General features: G+C 39.1%; 1 long non-coding RNA gene across 1 annotated transcript; it reads left to right on the top strand.

Moving 5' to 3' along the window:
* The first annotated feature begins 302 nt into the window (after window positions 1-302).
* Window positions 303-1,411, top strand: LOC309660199. The gene is made up of 2 exons (XR_014263262.1): window positions 303-889; window positions 996-1,411. It is a non-coding gene; the product is annotated as an uncharacterized lncRNA (long non-coding RNA).
* The last annotated feature ends 21,146 nt before the right edge of the window (window positions 1,412-22,557 follow it).

The following is a 22,557-nucleotide window of genomic DNA, read 5'->3' as shown; positions in this document are numbered from 1 at the left end:
TATCAGACTTTATGAAGACCCTCCACCTACTCTGCTTTCCAATTTCAGGATGTGAATATATACATAAGTGTATGTATTTTTATCGAAGGGCACAAAAAAATTCCCCTACATAGAACAAAAAGGTTTTATGCAAGTCAAATCTACATCCCAGTTTCTAGTTGCCTCCTTTCAAGGGGAGTTTTGTGTACCTGTTCTGGCCACTTGACTCTATGAATTCATTGGTTTAGGCTGTAGTGCAAGCCCATGGATTCCCCTAGATTATATTTTGGAACTTATGAGACCAACTACCTCCTCTGGACTACTTGGGATTTTGTTTTGTTTTGTTTTGTTTTTTAATATGCAAGTCCCATCACTTACTAGCTTAACTGGGATTCCTTGAGCAAGTTACTTTAATGTTCCCAGCCTTAACTTCTCACCTGTAAAATGGAGAGATTAATAATGACACTTTCATATAGCTGTCAGGAAGATTAAATACAAGAATGAATGTTAAGGTGCCTCGTTCAGGCTGGGAACAGAAGAAGAGATTAATACGTGTTACAGTCAGTATTGCTGTTAGGTTTCTAAACGTACCCTAACACTGTGATTTCTTAATATTCCCCCCTCTCCTTTCGCCACTCCCGCTTTTCTAGTGTATTTTTGGACTGTTTTATTAAATTCTTTGTTTGTTTATATTTGCTTTTGCTTCCTGTGTGGCAATGGAAAAACAGGCTTTAAAAGTGTGGGTTCTTGTTTCTGAACCCTGAATTTTATTGATTTCTTACTTCTCTAACACAGGAAAACTGTATTATAGGGCCAATACCTAGAAATGTAAATAGTGGAATATCTCTGTGCTACACAGGTATGAATCCTTGGACACCCTTTTTATTGGAGAGCTGAAATCGACCTCCAGGTAAGATGTTTAAAAAGCCTAAAGAGCAATATGAGGAAGTACTCACTGTTTGTTTTTTCAGTGGTCAGACGATTCTTCTGCATTTATCTGGAAATTTCTGTTGCAGATAAAGCAACTCCCTCCTCATGGATCTGTCCATTTTGGAAGAAGAATAAACACTGACTGTGGTACAACATCACTGGATGGAACAGATGCTCTAACTACTGAGGATATTTTTTTGTCCAGAGCTTCATCAAACATCAAAAGTGAATTTCTAGGTCAGCTCCAGCTGAAAAGTACTTATTTAAGAACCCCCATTTTTGTTTCCCTAGCAATGCTCTGACATCATGTCAAGTTTCTTATACTCAAAACTAGGGCCTAAACAGGCATATTGATTCTTCTTATACGACTTATATTTGAAGGTGTTTCAACCTCTTTATTAGATGTAGCAAGAGTAAAATATGCGAGAGAGAGAGAGAGAGATGATTCCAAACAGATTACTACAGATAATATTTAATAAATAAATTTTTAACTATACCCACATTGGTATCCACGATTGTTGCCTGTTACCTAGGAATTAAATGTTGAATTGCAAGGTATCATCACTATAGTAACTAGAAGTCACTGGAATGTTGAAAATGTGGGAAGATGTTAAATTTAGATCAAAGTGAGTATATGTCACATTATCAATCATATTCCTGCAGGAGCTAATTTTCTTCAACAGATCTTCCTTATACATCACATGAAAGGCTCTTTTCTCTCTTTTGTGCCAATTTTCAAAATCATTTAAATTAGCAAATTAATTTTTGGTCTTCCGAAATAATAGTTTTTGTTTTTTCAAACTGTAACTTAAAATAACCATGTCCCAATGCTATTTAGCTTTCACTGAATGATAAATAGTACAAGTGTCTTGTGTTTTCTAGATACACAGTTTTAAGTAATCCTTTTTTTTAACCTCAGAAGCACCCCATCTGACCTGCCTTGTGACTGTTCTCTGCGAATCATTCAAAGCTGGCATGTTGTAGGATTTTAGTGCTTTTTGTGGCATTAACTTCCCTACCCACAAACAAACTACCCAGATGAGATCAAACAGTTGATGGCATTTATATTTTCCTAGACATCAGAAAGAATTCAATCCCACAAAATTAAATGCCTTTGGGAGAAAAAAAGTGACCATGTGGGTGTTTCACATCAAAGACAGAAAAACTTTTCGTCTCTGTTTAGTGTTCCAAACTCCAGTCAGTCTCTCTCTTTTTTTAATTTTTTCCCACTTTTTCTCTATTCCCTTTCTCTCTGCCTCTGAATTATAATTAGGAAGGTGGAGGATAGATTTGACCTTCACTCGTGCTCATTTTTAGTAATATACAAAGTCTAACACAGGACTGTTCTGCTTCTTCACAAATGATTGATTCTGCTTCTTTGGAATTCCTGACACAAATCTGTGGGGTGCTGGCAGGTGTCTCACCAACAGGAAACCCCTGAAGGAGCCCTGTGTTCCAAGTAGCACAAAAGCATGTGTTGCTAGTTACCTGTCTTGCTTTGTCCACTGCCCATTGTTTTCTAAAAATAATGAATGTTCGTGACCCAGCTTTTTACTACAACTTTCTGGAGTTGACCTTCCTTGGATTGTGTCTCTGGAAGAGCCAAGTGAAGGGCTCTATTTCGAAAGACTGTATTTTGCTTCCAACCAGACCCCCTGTTAGAGCAGCACCTCCCATAGGTCTGGACTAAGGAGAGGATGAGAGGTGCAGTGCTTCCAAGGTTCGACGTGACCAGCTGGATACAGTTCATAACAATCAAAACATACTCTCTCTCTTCTGCCCAAAAGCCTGAGGAGAATGAGGTACAGTTCATTACAAAAAAAAAAAAAAATCCTACTAGTAACTGGTCCTGACACACAGAGAGTCCAGAGCATGTCCAGAGGTAAAATATTTATTATGGGCTTCCCTGGTGGCACAGTGGTTGAGATTCTGCCTGCCAATGCAGGGGACACGGGTTCAAGCCCTGGTTTGGGAAGATCCCACATGCCGCAGAGCAACTAGGCCCGTGAGCCACAACTACTGAGCCTGCGCGTCTGGAGCCTGTGCTCCACAACAAGAGAGGCCGCGACAGTGAGAGGCCCGCGCACTGCGATGAAGAGTGGCCCTCACTTGCCACAACTAGAGAAAGCCCTCGCACAGAAACGAAGACCCAACACAACCAAAAATAAATAAATAAATAAGCCTACACCTTAAAAAAAAAATTTTTTTTAAAATTTATTATGCCTGACAGTCCTTACAAAGTCTGTCTTGAGTGGGAGACTGGGAATCCCTTTCCTCTGCAGTCTCTTTTCTCTCCCCATGTCCCCAACAATGCCTACCCCATCCTCGGGGTGCTGGCTCCATCTGGGGAGTGAAGTAGGCAGTAGGATTCCTTGAGGTCATGATGACCATTTTTCCTAGACAACTCAACCTCTGCTGTACAACCTTTGCTGTACTCTCCCTCATAAGAAGAGGCTTAGGCATTTCAACAACTTCTGATTAGAACATGTAAAATAAAGATAAACCCTTTTCCTTATATGTTTAATGTGCTTAAAATTTCTTCCACTTGAGTCTGTATTATAAAATCCCCTCATCAGAAGTAAACAAGGAAGAAAAAATTTTAAACTATGTATAGATAGATAGATAGAGATATATCCACTCAAGAAGTTCAAACATAAGTTAGTGTCTTCCACAGATTAATCAAATTGGCAAAAATTAAAGACAAAGAAAAATTATTGAAAGCAGCAAGGGAAAAACAACAAATAACATACAAGGGAACTCCCATAAGGGTAACAGCTGATTTCTCAGAAGAAACTCTACAAGCCAGAAGGGAGTGGCATGATATACTTAAAGTGATGAAAGGGAAGCACCTACAACCAAGATTACTCTACCCAGCAAGGATCTCATTTAGATTTGATGGAGAAATCAAAAGCTTTACAGATAAGCAAAAGCTAAGAGAATTCAGCACCACCAAACCAGCTCTACAACAAATGCTAAAGGAACTTCTCTAAGTGGGAAACACAAGAGAATAAAAGAACCTACAAAAACAAACCCAAAACAATTCAGGAAATGTTCATAGGAACATACATATCGATAATTACCTTAAACGTGAATGGATTTAATGCTCCAACCAAAAGACACAGGCTTGCTGAATGGATACAAAAACAAGACCCATATATATGCTGTCTACAACAGACCCACTTCAGACCTAGGGACACATACAGACTGAAAGTGAGGGGATGGAAAAAGATATTCCATGCAAATGGAAATCAAAAGAAAGCTGGAGGAGCTATACTCATATCAGATAAAATAGACTTTAAAATAAGGAATGTTACAAGAGACAAGGAAGGACACTACATAATGATCAAGGGATCATTCCAAGAAGAAGATATAACAATTATAAATATATATGCACCCAACATAGAAGCACCTCAATACATAAGGCAACTGCTAACAGCTATAAAAGAGGAAATCGACAGTAACACAATAATAGTGGGGGACTTTAACACCTCACTTACACCAATGGACAGATCATCCAAAATGAAAATAAATAAGGAAACAGAAGCTTTAAATGACACAATAGACCAGATAGATTTAATTGATATTTATAGGACATTCCATCCAAAAACAGCAGATTACACTTTCTTCTCAAGTGCGCACGGAACATTCTCCAGGATAGATCACATCTTGGGTCACAAATCAAGCCTCAGTAAATTTAAGAAAATTGAAATCATATCAAGCATCTTTTCTGACCACAACGCTATGAGATTAGAAATGAACTACAGGGAAAAAACACAAACACATGGAGGCTAAACAATACATTACTAAATAACCAAGAGATCACTGAAGAAATCAAAGAGGAAATCAAAAAATACCTAGAGACAAATGACAATGAACACACGATGATCCAAAACCTATGGGATGAAGCAAAAGCAGTTCTAAGAGGGAAGTTTATAGCTATACAAGCCTACTTAAAGGAACAAGAAAAATCTGAAGTAAACAATCTAACCTTACACCTAAAGGAACTAGAGAAAGAAGAACAAACAAAACCCAAAGTTAGCAGAAGGGAAGAAATCATAAAGATCAGAGCAGAAATAAATGAAATAGAAACAAAGAAAACAATAGCAAAGATCAATAAAACTAAACGCTGGTTCTTTGAGAAGATAAACAAAATTGATAAGCCATTAGCCAGACTCATCAAGAAAAAGAGGGAAAGGACTCAAATCAATAAAATTAGAAATGAAAAAGGAGAAGTTACGACACCGCAGAAATACAAAGCATCCTAAGAGACTACTACAAGCAACTCTATGCCAATAAAATGGACAACCTGGAAGAAATGGACAAATTCTTAGAAAGGTATAACCTTCCAAGACTGAACTAGGAAGAAACAGAAAATATGAACAGACCAATCACAAGTAATGAAATTGAAACTGGGATTAAAAATCTTCCAACAAACAAAAGCCCAGGACCAGATGGCTTCACAGGTGAATTCTATCAAATATTTAGGGAAGAGCTAACACCCATCCTTCTCAAACTCTTCCAAAATGTAGCAGAGGGAGGAACACTCCCCAACTCATTCTACAAGGCCACCATCACCCTGATACCAAAACCAGACAAAGATACTACAAAAAAAGAAAATTACAGACCAATATCACTGTTGACTATAAATGCAAAAATCCTCAACAAAATAGTAGCAAACAGAATCCAACAACACATTAAAAGGATCATACACCATGATCAAGTGGGATTTATCCCAGGGATGCAAGGATTCTTCAATATATGCAAATCAATCAATGAGATACACCATATTAACAAATTGAAGAATAAAAACTATATGATCATCTCAATAGATGCAGAAAAAGCTTTTGACAAAATTCAACACCTATTTATGATAAAAACTCTCCAGAAAGTGAGCATAGAGGGAACCTACCTCCACATAATAAAGGCCATATATGACAAACCCACACCAAACATTCTCAACGGTAAAAAACTGAAAGCATTTCCTCTAAGATCAGGAATGAGACAAGGATGTCCACTCTCACCACTATTATTCAACATAGTTTTGGAAGTCCTAGCCACGGCAATCAGAGAAGAAAAAGAAATAAAAGGAATACAAATTGGAAAAGAAGAAGTAAAACTGTCACTGTTTGCAGATGACATGATACTATACATAGAGAATCCTAAAGATGCTACCAGAAAACTACTAGAGCTAATCAATGAATTTGGTAAAGTTGCAGGATACAAAATTAATGCACAGAAATCTCTTGCATTCCTATACACTAATGATGAAAAATCTGAAAGAGGAATTAAGGAAACACTCCCATTTACCATTGCAACAAAAAGAATAAAATACCTAGGAATAAACCTACCTAGGGAGACAAAAGACCTGTATGCAGAAAACTATAAGACACTGATCAAAGAAATTAAAGATGATACATAAAGATGGGGAGATATACCATGTTCTTGGATTAGAAGAATGAATATTGTGAAAATGACTATACTACCCAAAGCAATCTACAGATTCAGTGCAATCCCTATCAAATTACCAATGGCATTTTTTACAGAACAAGAACAAAAAAATCTTAAAATTTGTATGGAGACACAAAAGACCCCGAATAGCCAAAGCGGTCTTGAGGGGAAAAAACGGAGCTGGAGGAATCAGACTCCCTGACTACAGACTATACTACAAAGCTACAGTAATCAAGAAAATATGGTACTGGCACAAAAACAGAAATATAGATCAATGGAACAGTATAGAAAGCCCAGCGATAAACCCACGCATCTGTGGTCAATTAATCTGTGACAAAGGAGGCAAGGATATACAATGGAGAAAAGACAGTCTCTTCAATAAGTGGTGCTGGGAAAACTGGACAGCTACATGTAAAGGAATGAAATTAGAACACTCCCTAACACCATGCACAAAAAATAAACTCAAAATGGATTCTAGACCTAAATGTAAGACCGGGCACTATAAAACTCTTAGAGGAAAACATAGGAAGAACACTCTTTGACATAAATCACAGCAAGACCTTTTTTGATCCACCTCCTAGAGTAATGGAAATAAAAACAAAAATAAACAAATGGGACCTAATGAAACTTAAAAGCTTTTGCACAGCAAAGGAAACCATAAACAAGATGAAAAGACAACCCTCAGAATGGGAGAAAATATTTGCAAATGAATCAACGGACAAAGGATTAATCTCCAAAATATATAAACAGCTCATGCAGCTCAATATTAAAGAAACAAACACCCCAATCCAAAAATGGGCAGAAGACCTAAATAGACATTTCTCCAAAGAAGACATACAGATGGCCAAGAAGCACATGAAAAACTGCTCAATATTACTAATTATTAGAGAAATGGAAATCAAAACTACAATGAGGTATCACCTCACACCAGTTAGAATGGGCATCATCAGAAAATCTACAAACAACAAATGCTGGAGAGGGTGTGGAGAAAAGGGAACCCTCTTGCACTGTTGGTGGGAATGTAAATTGATACAGCCACTATGGAGAACAGTATGGAGGTTCCTTAAAAAACTAAAAATAGAACTACCATATGATCCAGCAATCCCACTACTGGGCATATACCCAGAGAAAACCATAATTCAAAAAGACACATGCACCCCAATATTCATTGCAGCACTATTTACAATAGCCAGGACATGGAAGCAACCTAAATGCCCATTGACAGATGAATGGATAAAGAAGTTGTGGTATATATATACAATGGAATATTACTCAGCCATAAAAAGGAACGAAATTGGGTCATTTGTAGAGACATGAATGAATCTAGAGACTGTCATACAGAGTGATGTAAGTCAGAAAGAGAAAAACAAATATTGTATATTAACACATATACGTGGAACCTAGAAAAATGGTCCAGATGAACTGGTTTGCAGGGCAGAAATTGAGACACAGATGTAGAGAACAAACGTATGGACACCAAGGGGGGAAAGGGGGGTGGGGTGGGGTGGGGTGATGAATTGGGAGATTGGGATTGACATGTATACACTAATATGTATAAAATGGATAACTAATAAGAACCTGCTGTATAAAAAAATAAAATAAAATTCAAAAAAAGATTATATAGGGCTTCCCTGGTGGCGCAGTGGTTGAGAATCTGCCTGCCAATGCAGGGGACACGGGTTCGAGCCCTGGTCTGGGAAGATCCCACATGCCGCGGAGCAACTAGGCCCGTGAGCCACAACTACTGAGCCTGCGCGTCTGGAGCCTGTGCTCCACAACGACAGAGGCCGCGATAGTGAGAGGCCCGTGCACCGCGATGAAGAGTGGCCCCCGCTTGCCGCAACTAGAGAAAGCCCTCGCACATAAACGAAGACCCAACACAGCCAAAATTAAATAAATAAATTTAAAAAAAAAAAAACAAAAAAGATTATATAGATGTATACACATGTTGTACCATTGTTAATTTCCTTGTTTTGATAATGTACTATATTTATTTAAGATGCAACCATTTACGGACACTGGGTGAAAGGTATAGGGGACTTTTCTGTACCCTCTTTGCAATTTCCTGTGAATCTACAATTACTTCAAAGCAAACAGGTTTTAAAAATTATATTCTTGTATTAAAAAAAATTAAGTTAGAGACTGCCCATTCAACCTCTTGGACCAGGATAACAGAACTTAATGGATAACCCACATCATGCCCATGAGGGTAACTTTGATTGGAAAGAAGCTCTCAAGCTTGGACCCAGCAGGATCAAGTAACCCATGTAATTGATACTGACCCAGTCCCTTGGACTCTTTAATCAATAGAAATTGACAAGAGGCCAGATGAGAATTTCAGGCAAAGCTTTATTGGAGCTCGTGCTGCAGCATGAGGAAGGGAAAACAAGAGTCAGGTGCCCATGCTCACACCTATTTTATCTATTTTTAATCTTCTACAAAAATCCTGTGAGGTATATATATCATCAGCCCCCTGTCTCCTAGTATCCCACCTACCTCTGCTATCACTGAGGACAATTTACATGAGATTCATGAGCACTTTACTCCCAAAACTGATGGAAAGAGTAGCTTCAAGATCACTTCTTTCCTCTCTTCTTTGGATGGTGCATTTATCCTGTGCATAACTGTTCTCCTGGGCAGTTCCTATGACAACCTCTCTCTGGGATATTTTTCTGCTCATCCATAGTACTCATGGCTCTTCTTGTTACCAAGAAAAAAAAGAAAAAAACATACCAAATAAAGCCTTACATAGAGGGTTTTGTTAATGGGAAATATTTGCTAATGGGGAATCTCAGAAAGGAGCTATGATTCTACATCAACCAAGTCAGTAAATTGCTTTAAACTGTTTTCATTTAAATGTTATAAGGCCCCATATACACTCACTCTCTCCAGCACAATAATTGGTAACATGTGCAATTAGATGTCATAGTTACTAGTACAACGCAAAGCAGAGGAACAGTTTAATTCTGATGGATCTTTTTAAAAATCTTTTTCTTGATGTTTCTTTCAGTTTTATTGTCTGTTGCAATTTGCTTTACAATACCACAGTGTGTAAACATTTGGAACTCTGTGTGCACAATTTAACTCTAATCTACACCCTATGGATCAATGAGCATATGAAGTGGCCTAATATAATTAACATCCTAAGAATTGGCCAGGAGGCATTCAAAAGTATTTTTGTCAAAATCAACACCAAAAGTTTTATTATTTAGTGTGTAAGAAGGAATTTCTAATTGGCGAAATTAGTGGAGTTTAAGTTATGCGATTGTTGGAAGTTGTGCATCTCCACCTTTGCAGGAACAAAGTATGAATAACTGTCTGGACCAGTAGTTCATACCAGGGGGATAGTTGGTAAGGCCCTGTGCCCCTCCCATCAGTAGACGATCTTGTTATCTGATCTGACTAAAAGGCCTGACCCTCTCCCCATCAGAACACACCTGTCTTCATCCTGGAGAGAGCCTTTCATGAAGGTCCTGGTTATTGTGTCAGGGTTGAAACTGAAAATGTTAGAAGTAAACAGAGACTGAATGATTGCTTTGTGCCTGCTTGCTACCCAATATTTGTTTACTTAGAATAATATGGTCTGAAATGTGCTTTTGTTACAACTGCCTGGTAGAAAGGTGGTAAGATGAAAACATAGAGCTGACACCCCCTCTAACTCCTGGAGAGTTCTTATGGAGTCCAAAATTACCTGACATTTGTGCAACAGTAAACTGGGTTAAGTTGGTTCAAATTCTCATACTCCATTCTTCAACACATACCTCATAATAATCTGTATACCTGAATTTCCCCTGCCACACTGGCATTTGTTTTCATTGATGGGCTCATTGATCTTTATGCAAGTGCAGTCTACTGGTCAGAATATCATCTTCAGGCAACGTAGAAATGCTCTGGTTTCCATAACCACCATTTAGGTACTGAGTCATGAGTCCTCAGATTAATTCCCAGATGCTTTTTGTTTCCCTTTTAAGAATATTTTATTTTTTAGAGTTTTTGTTCATAGCAAAATTTAATGGAACGTACTGAGATTTCCCATTACCCTCTGTCCTCAATACACACACAGTTACCCCCACTATCAACATCTCCCCGGCTTCCCTGGTGGCGCAGCGGTTAAGAATCTGCCTGCCAATGCAGGGGACATGGGTTCGAGCCCTGGTCTGGGAGGATCCCACATGCCGCGGAGCGACTGAGCCCGTGGGCCACAACTACTGAGCCTGCGCGTCTGGAGCCTGTGCTCCCCAACGGGAGAGGCCACGGCGGTGAGAGGCCCGCGCACCGCAATTAAGAGTGGCCCCCGCTTGCCGCAACTGGAGAAAGCCCTCGCACAGAAACGAAGACCCGACACAGCCAAAAATAAATATAAATAAATAAATAAATTTATTTAAAAAAAAAAAAAAAACATCTCCCACCACAGTGGTACATTTGCTACAACTGGTGAGCCTACACTGACACATCATTATCATGCAAAGTCCATAGCTTGACACTAGCTTTTACTCTTGGTTCTGTACATTCTATGGGTTTTGACAAACATATAATGACATGTATTCACCATGATAGTATCAATACAGAATAGTTACAATGACCTAAAAGTCTTCTGTGTTCCACCTGTTCATGCTTTTCTCCCACCTCCAACCTCTGGCAACCACTGATCTTTTTATTGTCTCCATAGGTTTGTCTTTTTCAGAATGTCACAGTATGAAATCACACAGTATGTGGCCTTCTCAGTTTGGCTTCTTTCACTTAGTAATATGCATTTACGTTTCCTCCATGTTTTTTCACGGCTTGATAGCTCATTTCATTTTAGTGCTGAATAATATTCCTTTGTCTGGATGTACCACAGTTTGTTTATCCATTCACCTACTAAAGGACATCTTGGCTGCTCCCACATTTTAGCAATTATAAATAAAGTTGCTATAAACATTTGTGTGCAGGTTGTTATGTGGACAAAAGTTTTCAACTCCTTTGGATAAATACTAAGAAGTATGATTGCTGGATCACATGCTAATGGAATGTTTAGTTTTTTCTTATAAAACTAAATGGAATGTTTAGTTTTATCTTGACTGCCAACTGTCTTCCAAAGTGGCTGTATCATTTTGCATTCCCACCAGTAATGAATGAGAGTTCCTGTTGCTCTACATCCCTGCCAGTGTTTGGTGTTGTCAGTGCTCTGGATTTTGGCCACTCCAATAAGTGTGTGGTGGTAGTCATTATTGTTTTAATTTACATTTCCCTAATGACACATAAAATAGAACATCTTTTCATATGTTTTATTTGCTATTTGTATATCTTCTTTGGTGAGGTATCTTTCGGGTCTTTTGCCAATTTTTAAATCAGGTTGTTAGTTTTCTTATTGTTGGTTTTTAAAAGTTCTTTGTGTATTTTGGATAATAGTCCTTTATCAGATGTGTCTTTTGCAAAGATTTTCTCCCAGTCTGTGTCTTGTCTTGTTATTCTTTGACCAGACTCATTTTTAATGTACTGAAAACATACGTATTTGCTTGTTCACTGGACTTATTCATTTACTGCCCTTTCATTCCTTCAAGTATTTATTAAGCACCTGCTAAGTATGAGGCACTGTGCTAGGCATGCAGAAGACAGTGGTAACCAACATAGGCATAGGGTTGCATTTGCCTCTGAGCCATTAACAGCTCATATTTTAAATCCTTCAACCTGTATGCACACCTTTTGTGATTTATCCTCTGAAATGTTGTGGAGCCTTTCCAGAGACTTCTCTGATTACTCTCCTTATCATGGCAGATAATCTCACCTAACTGGTCTCATTTTTCAGTCAGGTTCTCCCCCTTCCAATTCCTCTTCTACATGGGTAATAATTATTTTCTAAAATTTAGATACAATCGGGTTATATTTCTGGTTAAAAAACATGTATGATCTACAGGATAATGGCTATCAGTTTAACTCTCAACATTGGAGTGCAAGAAACGTGCTTTCTCTTAACTTCTCTAAAATAGTTACATTATGCTGAGCCCTCTCCTACTCAGTCAGTGAGAAATTCAAATTCAGTCTTTTTATTGGGTTCCTTCCTTCCACCAAGGATCTTTTGAAACATACAGGGATCTCACATAGACTATTCAAGAATGAGCCCTCTGGTCTTAGATTATAATGCTCAACTCTGATCTTCATTCACCTTGACTGTATCCAGGTGATCCTATGAAAGCTGGTAATGCCAAGCTTAGCTCTTTAGAAATATTTGGTTTCTGCCCAGCAATTCAAAAGCCTCTGACAGAAGGAAACATAAAAGTTAGGCACCTTCTTTGGTGGAAGAAGGTAAAAATACACAAAATAAGGGACTTCCCCGGTGGTCCAGCAGTTAGGACTCTGCACCCCCAATGCAGGGGGCCTGGGATTTGATACCTGGTCAGGGAACTAGATCCCGCATGCCTCAACTAAGAGCTGGCATGCCATAATTAAAAGATCCTGCATGCCACAACTAAAAAAAAAAAAAAAAAAAAAATCCCGCACGTGGCAACAAAGATCCCATGTGCCGCAACTAAGACCCAGCACATCCAAATAAATAAACATTTTTTAAAAATAAACAAGAGAGGGCTTCCCTGGTGGCGCAGTGGTTGAGAATCTGCCTGCCAATGCAGGGGACACGGGTTCGAGCCCTGGTCTGGGAGGATCCCACATGCCGCGGAGCAACTCGGCCCGTGAGCCACAACTACTGAGCCCGCGCGTCTGAAGCCTGTGCTCCACAACAAGGGAGGCCGCGATAGTGAGAGGCCCGTGCACCGCAATGAAGAGTGGCCCCCGCTTGCCGCAACTAGAGAAAGCCCTCGCACAGAAACGAAGACCCAACACAGCCAAAAATAAATAAATAAATAAATTAATTAATTAAAATAAATAAATAAATAAAAACAAACAAGAGAAACACTAAATTAGTTAAACTAATTAAATTAGTTTAACTAATTAGTTAAACTAATTAAAAACACTAATTAATATTTGAAATTAGCATGCCTTGTGGGGAGAATCCAAACTCCGTATCATGGCTATAAGGTATATCTATACTTCCCAGTTTCACCTTTATCTCACAATGTGCTGGAGCCAGTTCATACCAGCTCATGAGAGCTGAGTGTTAGATTTTCAGGGATGTTGCGAGCCAGTTATTAAACATAGTTATTATTAAAAATTAAATGATATAAACTTATCTCCCTCCCCCCCTCCCATCTCCCTAGAGAGCCCTCCTATCCCCATCTGAGATCCCAAATCAACTTGCAAGCACTTGTATTACAACAAATCTGGCACTGTTCCTAACTGTCGTTTTCAGTAAAATAACCCCCAGACTATGAGCTTGTAAATAAGACTTTTCAATCATATTTGTCTCCCTTTCTCCTAGTAGAGTGACTGGCACAAATGGCAGGGATTCAATAATTGTTTGGTGAGCGAGTGAGGAAATGACTCTTGTAGGTTAAAACTTATTCCCTTCCCGATATCTTGGAATCACTCCTCTACCCAGCAGCACTTGCAGTTCCCCAAATCAAGCTTTACATGCCTAGAAGCCTGACATGATCAGTCACCACCGGAAAAGCTTGGTTTCCCTCCTAAAGAGATGCAACTTTCACTCTCCAAGGCTTTTACTCTGGAGCAGGGTTAAAATGCAGATCAAATATAAGAAGTAAAGAAACAAAGCACCTTTAAAAATTCCCTGAAGTACAGAAAGCAAATCATAAGTCTCAACATCTCATCATAATGTCCTGAAATGGAAAAGTCCACGTGGCTGGTTGGTAAGCCAGTGCAGGGCTCTCTTCATCCCAACTGATATTTTGGAGGCAGAGAATGGATATCGAGAAAACTGATGGCTGGTGTGCCTAGTATTGTTGGGCCAGTGGTGGATGGACAAAATGTCCAGGAGGGTTGCTCATTGCATAAATATACTTGGGAAACATTCTTTTGAAAAGAATGTCATGAACATTCTGGAAGGTTTATCTGTCAAATGTGTCAAAGACTGGAAAAAACTAAGGTTGAAAACCATTGCTTTTGATTTTAGACTGTGCAACCCCAAGTACAGAACTGCTTGACCTAATTTCTGATTCCACAAACAACTTTGGGGAAATAGTCATTGCTTTGCCCTAGGCTTCCCAGAACAAGAACCAAACGTCCCCAAGGACACCAAATGACACCACCACCCCACCACCAAGCTGGCACTGGCAAAGAGGTAGGCTATTTGCAGAGAGCATGCCGCCTCTGCTGTGAGTGGGCAGTAAACTACCAGGGAGATGCGTGCTGCCTGCCTGGAGACAGGGTTGCTAGGTGCCTCTGAAGTAGTGAGACCAAGAGGTGTGCATTATTTCCCCCACACTTCTTATTTTACACAGTGACAGTTGTAGCCTGGAAACAACAGGAAAGAATGGTGTCTGTGATGTTAGAAATAATAGCCAGCCAAGTGCCCTATGGGGCAGAAGGAGCAGGGCTGAGGCTTTTATCAAGAGAAAGAGAAAAAAAGTAATGTGATTTGGTTTCACCATAATTGCTTAAGCAGCCTGGGTGAGAACTAATTATGAGTTCATCTGGCTCCAGAGAAACTCCACCTCTTCCCTTCTCCAGGATGGTACTAAAATATCAGCATTGCATCACCAGAAATCACTCCCATTGGTGGCCTTTCTTGAGAGCAGCGTGCTCTGTTTCTCTGAAAGCCACTGGAATCTGAATAGACCCAGGAATTTATATCTTTCCAAGGCAAATAAAATATTCCTGGCACTTACTTGTCACTTGAAAGCTCATAGAGTGCTTGCCCATTATTATGTCATATAGGAAGTGTTGTTTTAAAAATGTAGGAGTGATGAAATGCAGAGAAGGAAATGAAGGGACAAGTTATAGGCCCTACATCACTACGATAGCCCTGGCCCTATTAGACTCAGGGTAGGTCCTGGGTTTCAGAACCAGGATGTTCACTGATGATATTTTGATGCTCCAGGGTTCTCATAGGGCTCCAATGGCCCTAAAGAGATAAGGACTTTTGCTCAGAAAGTTGGTCACCTAATTCTCAGAAGAGCATAGCTAACACTGAAAGTCAACAAGATAGGACTTGAATTCATTGAGGTTAGTAGCCCAAATTACAAAACTAGAAGCAAGCAAAGTGATACTGCTATAATGTGATTATTTGGAATCTATGTGAGCTCTGAGAAAGAGGCAAGTTGTATACAGTAGTAGAAAGAACATGGGTTCAAATCCTGGCTTCAACCTGGGTTCAAACCCTAACTCTGATGCTTACTAGCTATACATGTTACTTGCCTTCTCTGAGTGTCAGAGTCAACTGAGAAATAAGGTAAAATTATCAGTTCCTTTGCAGGATCTGTGTAAGGATGAGAAATAATATGTAACGTGCCTACACTGTACTTGGAACAGAGGATGTACAAGGTAACTGGCAGCACGTCACAGTTCTGTCTCTCTCGCTGAGAAGCCCTAATCCGCGTGCTGCTACGTGTGTAGCACTGTGGAGGTAACAAAGACACACCAGGAATGACTTTTGTCTTTTGAACCATCACAGGTTAGTTAGATGGGGAGGAGAGTAGGGCCAGAAGGAGTGTAAGGCCTATCTTAGAAGCAGCAGCAAAACAACACTGTAGAATTAGATACTACAGATCTTCCTCAACTTATGATGGGGCTAAGTCCCAATAAACCCTTCATAAATTGAAAATATCGTTAAGTCAAAAATGCATTTAATACACCTAAGCTACTGAACATCAGAGCTTAGCCTAGCCTAATTTAAACGTCTTCAGGACACTTATATTAGCCAACAGTTGGGCAAAATCATCTAACACAAAACCTATTTTATAATGCAGTGTTGAGTATCTCATGTGATTTATTGAATACTGTACTGAAAGTAAAAAACAGAATGGCTGTATGGTTCCTAAATTGTTCTCTGTGTATCAGTTGTTTACCCTTGTGATCACGTGGCTGACTGGGAGCTGAGGCTCGCTGCAGCTGCCCAGCATCATGAGAGAGTATTGTGCTGCTTATTGCTAGCCCGGGAAAAGATCAAAATTCAAAATTTGAAGTATAGTTTATACTGAACGCGTACAGCTTTCACATTACCTTAAAGTCAAAAAATCGTAAGTTGAAATCATCGCCAAGTTAGGGACTGTCTGTAAATGGGGTAGTGCAAACTCAAGGCAAAGTAGGCGCTCAGGGAAAAGGAAGAACACCACAGGTAGAACAATAACTTCAACCACCTGAACAGAGAAACAAACCCAAGTGGGCTCTGCCAACCGCTAAGATGAACACAGAAGTGAAACTGTCGATTTAACAAAAACAGAAGAATAATCCACTGAGAAGAGGCTCATTTTAGCACTCAAGGACAGGCGAGGAAAAGCCAGCTGTGGCTGCTTATTCCCCAAGGTAGCATTCTCGAAGAGCACTGGAGCCCTTTGGAAGTCCTAAGCATGGACCTTCACTGGGTTCACCTGTGGTGGTTAGGAGACGAGAAACCACCTTTATTCTCCAAGAAAAGTCAGCTTATAGTTAGGAAATTAGGAGCAGAAATAAGTCATCTAACTCCATAAAAAGTCCAAACTGAAATACAGGTTTAAAATGTATTACTTTATAAAATTAAATGGCTTATTTTACCCATGACTCTGCTGATCTCCCTTGTCATATATTTCTTTAAAGTGGATTTACGCCCAATTTCATAAACATAGATGAACAATAAATGGCACTTTATTTTCTGTAAGTCATAGTAACTTGAATTGGCACCCCCAGGAAAAATCCAATCTTTATGATTGACCACCCCCCTAGTGGGAGAAGAGGAGAGAAAACACAATAGCATTGATTATGTGTTTAAGTTACACCCATGCTTTAATATTGTGTATAGATTTCCCTAAATACAATAGGAACTTGAATATAAATAGCATTTTCTCCAAAAATTATTCCACAGAAATAAAAGGAGTTGCCTTCTATTTCAGTCTATACAAAGTCTCTCTTGTTATGGGAAACCTATTCAATTATCCTGATGCAGTCTTAATAGTGGAAGTTTAAAATGCTTATTGAAGTCAGCTGATGGAGTTGGTTTAAAAAAAAAAATTTACACACATTTGAAATTATTCCTTGAGGTAGGAATTTTAAATTATAACAGTCGATGGCATTGTAAAAAATCATTTTAAAGGTCAACTTAAAGAGTAGTATAGTGATTACACTGGAAAGATAATAAATATAGACCCATGGTATGAACTGAATGTACCTCCCCAAAATTCATATGTTGAAATCCTAACCCCCAATGTGATGGTATGGGAGGAGGGGCCTTTGAGAAGCAATTAAGTCATGAGGATGGAGCTCTTATAAATGGGATTAGTGCCCTCACCAAACACCAAATCTGCCAGCACTTTGATCTTGGACTTCCCAGCCTCCATAACTGTGAGAAATAAATGTTGGTCGTTTAAGCCACTCAGTCTATGGTATTTTTGTTATAGCAGCCTGAACAGACTAAGACAACCCATATATGAAATAAAGCAACTGTGGAGTAAAGATGACTAACTGGACATATTCATTTGTTTTTTATAATTTTCTGAAACCCCATTAAAACATGGTAAATAATTTTTTTTCCTGACATCAAATCACAAGGACAATGAATGAGGAAAAACATGACAACATCAAAATTTGAAAGTTGGGGGAGCTCCCTGGTGGCCTGGTGGTTAGGATTCTGGGCTTTCACTGCCATGGCCCGGGTTCAATCCCTGGTTGGGGAACTGAGATCTCACAAGCCATGTGGCGCAGCCAAAAAAAAACCAACCAAACAACAACAACAAAACAAACAAACAAAAATTTGAAAGTTGGGAAGATTAATGAAAGGTAACTGATGTACCAGATCCAAGAGTACTGGTTCCCAAGATGATGGTATAAAAGCTGAGAAGCACTGATTACACAAAGGTCTTGGGAATTTGTGGCACTGGGCAGCTCTGGAAGTAGGGTTGAAGATAGAGCAGAAAATAAGAAGCAGTTAGAGCCTCAAGTCCCCTATTTACCACCCCCCAAAAAAGCCCAGAAGTTTATTTTTTCAAAAAGCTAAAACAGAGGGCTCTAGGAGAGTTGAGGGACTGCAATACTAAACAGAAAATTTTAAATATGCAGAGACTTCCCTGGTGGTCCAGTGGTAAAGAATCCACCTTCCAATGCAGGGGACGCAGATTCAATCCCTGGTCGGGGAACTAAGATCCCACATGCCACAGGGCAACTAAGCCCACGCACCACAACTGCTGAGCTCGCGCACCTCAGCGAGAGAGCCTGTGTGCCACAAACTACAGAGCCCACGCACTCTGGACCCCATGCACCACAACTACAGAGCCCATGTGTCCTGGAGCCCGTGTGCCATAACTAGAGAGAGAAAACCCGCACGCCTCAACGAAGAGCCCACACCACAATGAAAGATCCCTCATGCCACAACTAAGACCTGATGCAGCCAAAACAATTAATTAAATAAATAAATATTTTTTAAAAATATGTGAATGTTGGCATTTTGGAAACAAAAACTCATCCCTGCCCCTACTCCTCTTTCTTTACCTGGCTCTCAGAATCCTAGCAATCAGGTCTAAGCCTTCCAGAAAGGAGTTCAAAACTCTTTCTTTAATGAATCCAACCCAACTCACTAAAGAAAAAATGCAAAGGGAAAGCCTAGACCTGCATTGTCCAGTATAGTAGCCACTAGCCGCTTGTAGTGATTTACATTAAAACTTAGATTAATTAAATTAAAGCATCATTTCCTTAGTTGCACTAGCCACATTTCAAGTGATCAACAGACATGTATGGCTATTGGTTATGGTATTGTACAGTGCAGATAGACAACATGTGGAGTAAAGATGACGGACTGAACATATTCATTTGGTTTTTATACTTTTCTGAAACCCCATTAAAGCATGGTAAAGAATTTTTTTTCAAGACATCAAATCACAAGGATAATGAATGAGGAAAGACATGACAGCATCAAAATTTGAAAGTTGGGGGAGCTCACTGCATAAAGTTATATTAGATAGCACTGGTCTACACAGATCTTTCGACAGCAGTCAACAGTCTCCACTCTCACACGCTGTGTGCCACACTCTCAAATATGTGCATACATGAAGGATCACCAGATGTCTAAGACATCTTTTAACACACAAAAAAAGAGAACTGAGTTACAATTTAAGCAAACTGGAAGAACCATAGGACATACTCAGAAAAAAACCATATTATCACTGATATCTTCATGGAGGTAAGAAAAAAATAGTTTCTCTGAAACAAGTGTAGCTTGTTGTAAAAAAAAAAATCAATACATCAAAAGATAAGATATCAAAAATTTTAAAAATACAATGACATAATTGAAAAACTTAATAGAAGTGTTAGAAGATAAAACTGGAAAAACTGCTCAGAAAGCAGAATGGAAAAGAGAGAAAATAATCAGAAAATTAGAGGACAAGTTCATAAGTTCAACTCCTTTTATTTAAAGGAGTTCCCAAGAAGCAGAACAGAGAAAATGAGGGGAGAAAATTATCTAAGAAACATTTCAAGTGAATTTCCCAGAATGGAATGACCTAAGTATCCAGACTGAAAGAAAATCCAGAAAACCCAGGCAATGGCTGAAAATAAACCACACCAAAGTCACATCATCATGAAATCTTAAAACACTGGGATAGAGGCAAGCTTGGGGTAGAGGCAGGGGGATGGTCACTTAAAAATATTGAGACTCTGAATAGTTTCACATTTTTTCAACAGTACACTAGAAGTATAAGAGCAATGCCATAAAAAATTCTGAAGGAAATTATTTCTCAACATAGATGTCTGTATCCAGCCAACCTATCAATTAAGCATGAGGGAAGAATAAGGACATTTTCAAATATTCAGGGTATCAAAAATTTTACATCACCTGCACCCTCTATCAGCCACTTAGAAGCTGTGCTTCACTGAAGTCAGTGAATAAACCAAAACAAAAAAAAGGAAGGAAGCCATGAGATCCTGGAGATGGGCACCTTACAGGGGAGAGATATGGAGGGAACCGCAGAACCCTGGTTACAAGCAATTGCACGATCACAGCTGTGTGAGGGCTCTAAGAACAGCCTTTCCAGATTAGGACAGGCTAGCCTGCTACAGGAGGGAGTGCTTCAGGGATATGCAACGTCAGAATACCTGAACACATCAACAGATTTAAGCGACTGGCAGAAAGTTTCAATTAAGAATGCATAGAAAACTGATTTTTTAAATTAAAGGACAATTTTTTAATCCAGAGAAAACACAGTTGTGAATGGGAAAAATAATCATGCTAATAATCGTGGGAGAAATCATTGTATTCCATAACGCATAGCTGTGGATAGCATTTACATCATCATAATAGTGCAATAATTTTGCTCTGACTCAAATTAAGAAATAACTATACTAGACAGATGGGGAGCAAAAAAGAATGCATGTGTTGGGGTGGGGTGAAAGTATGAGGACTAAAGAAAAATTATCATCTTCCAAAATGGGATATGTTAATATTAATAGATAATGACTGAAAAAATCCAGAAAGGAGAAATTAGCATAAAATTTAGAAAAAAGATCATAAAGCTAAGGAAAAAACAAAACAAATAAAAGAGTTGAAAGTGGTTGCTTCTGGGTGTTTGGGATCAGGGAGGGTTGCCCCAAAACTTGCTAAAGTGGCACATTGATTATTTTGAATTAAAATTGCTTGCGAAACAACTGGTGTAAAAATGACATAAAAAACCACTCTGACTCCCCTCTGACCCACTGAAAGTGAGAAATAAATCTCCTACGTGAAGGTATCCTCCCTATACCAGAAGGATAGAGAGCATCTTTATTGCCAGAGTTAGGGAATTCGGGGTTAAGAAAGCTGTATAAGTAAACTCTGTAACTGTTTTATTAGTTTGCTACCCTAAGTACAAGCTCTTTTGTTTTGTTAAATCTTCACAAGTAATTGTTTCTTTGTCTAAATATGATATATAAATAGTCTGCTTTGGTCACTTCGGCGCTCCTAGTTATATAAGACCTCTGTTCAAGCAAATTAAATTTTTTTCTCTTGTGTCAATTTAATTATTAGAGCAGCCAAAAGAACTCAGGAAGGGTGGGGGAAATTTTTCACCCTCCTCAACAGTTGGTGTAGTCAATAGGATACTGGCTGAACCCCACTCCCCAACCCCCAGTCACCCACTCACTTTGAGCTACTGCAGCTGAGAGCTCCTTGAACCTCTGACAAAAGCTGGCAGAAGGTAAGAGTTCTTACCACATCAGCTTCCTGGATCTCTGCCTGCAGAATGCAATGGAAGGGAAAGTGGTAAGAATCCTTTTCCTCTCTTCTAAAATTTAGATTAACAAGAGAAAATATTTGTGGAACTTGTTTCTTGGACACAGAAACTCTGGTAAATTTGGTAATGAGTACTGATCCTTTTCCTCCCAGAGATGATCACTATTTTCTTTGTGTTTGTCTTCTGTGTCATTTGTCATAAGGAGGAAAAACCACAGGACAGAATGCAAGAATACCCCCTATAAGGCTGCTGTTCTAGCCAGCCTCACAGACCCAAGTTCACCACTCTCACCAGATGGAATTCTGTTTAGACAAACTTTCCTGTGAGTGTCCTATGTAGAAACCAGATGAGGTTTTTCCTTCCAGCTTGTTCTGCGTCCTGAGAGCTTGGCCTTTTGACCAATGAGGATATTCTCTCTGGTCTCTGCCATCCAGAGGGTGCACTTATTGGGGTGCACCTTGGTGACTAATTAAATAAGACTAGGGTTCTGAGACACAAAGTCACAAACAGCACTCTCTTTGTCCGGCGATGCCAGTTCTCTGGGGAATTTGTCATAAGGGGCCTTTGATGTCTCAACCTTCGTTGTTTGTTAGCTCTGAAAAAGCCCATTCCAGTGTCACAGATTAGCAAGTTTGTAACTGGAGTTGTCTCATATTCTCAAGAGAGACCAGAGACACCGTTTTCACTACACCATTCTTACCACCTGTATCCACAAAAGGCTTTCACTTTCTTTGACTAACTGAGAGTGAAATTTCTGGATCTTAGAAGGGCTGCATACTCTCTGTGAGAGGCCTCTTGCATCTCTGGTTAAGCCAAAAAAAGCTTATTGGCTTGAAAAGAATTCTATGTGTGATCAAACTGTATAAGATTTAATAAATTTGTTACAAGGGTATTAAAAGTAAGCTTTAATATCAATAGGGTACATATGGAAAACTGGAACTTAATTTTCTTTAATCTGCTAGAAGGACAAAGTTTGACT

The sequence above is a fragment of the Balaenoptera physalus genome (assembly GCF_965194825.1).
Source record: "Balaenoptera physalus genome assembly, chromosome: 4".
Lineage (NCBI taxonomy): Eukaryota > Metazoa > Chordata > Mammalia > Artiodactyla > Balaenopteridae > Balaenoptera > Balaenoptera physalus.
The sequence above is the reverse complement of the archived record's forward strand: the minus strand, read 5'-3'. Positions and strand labels throughout refer to the sequence as shown.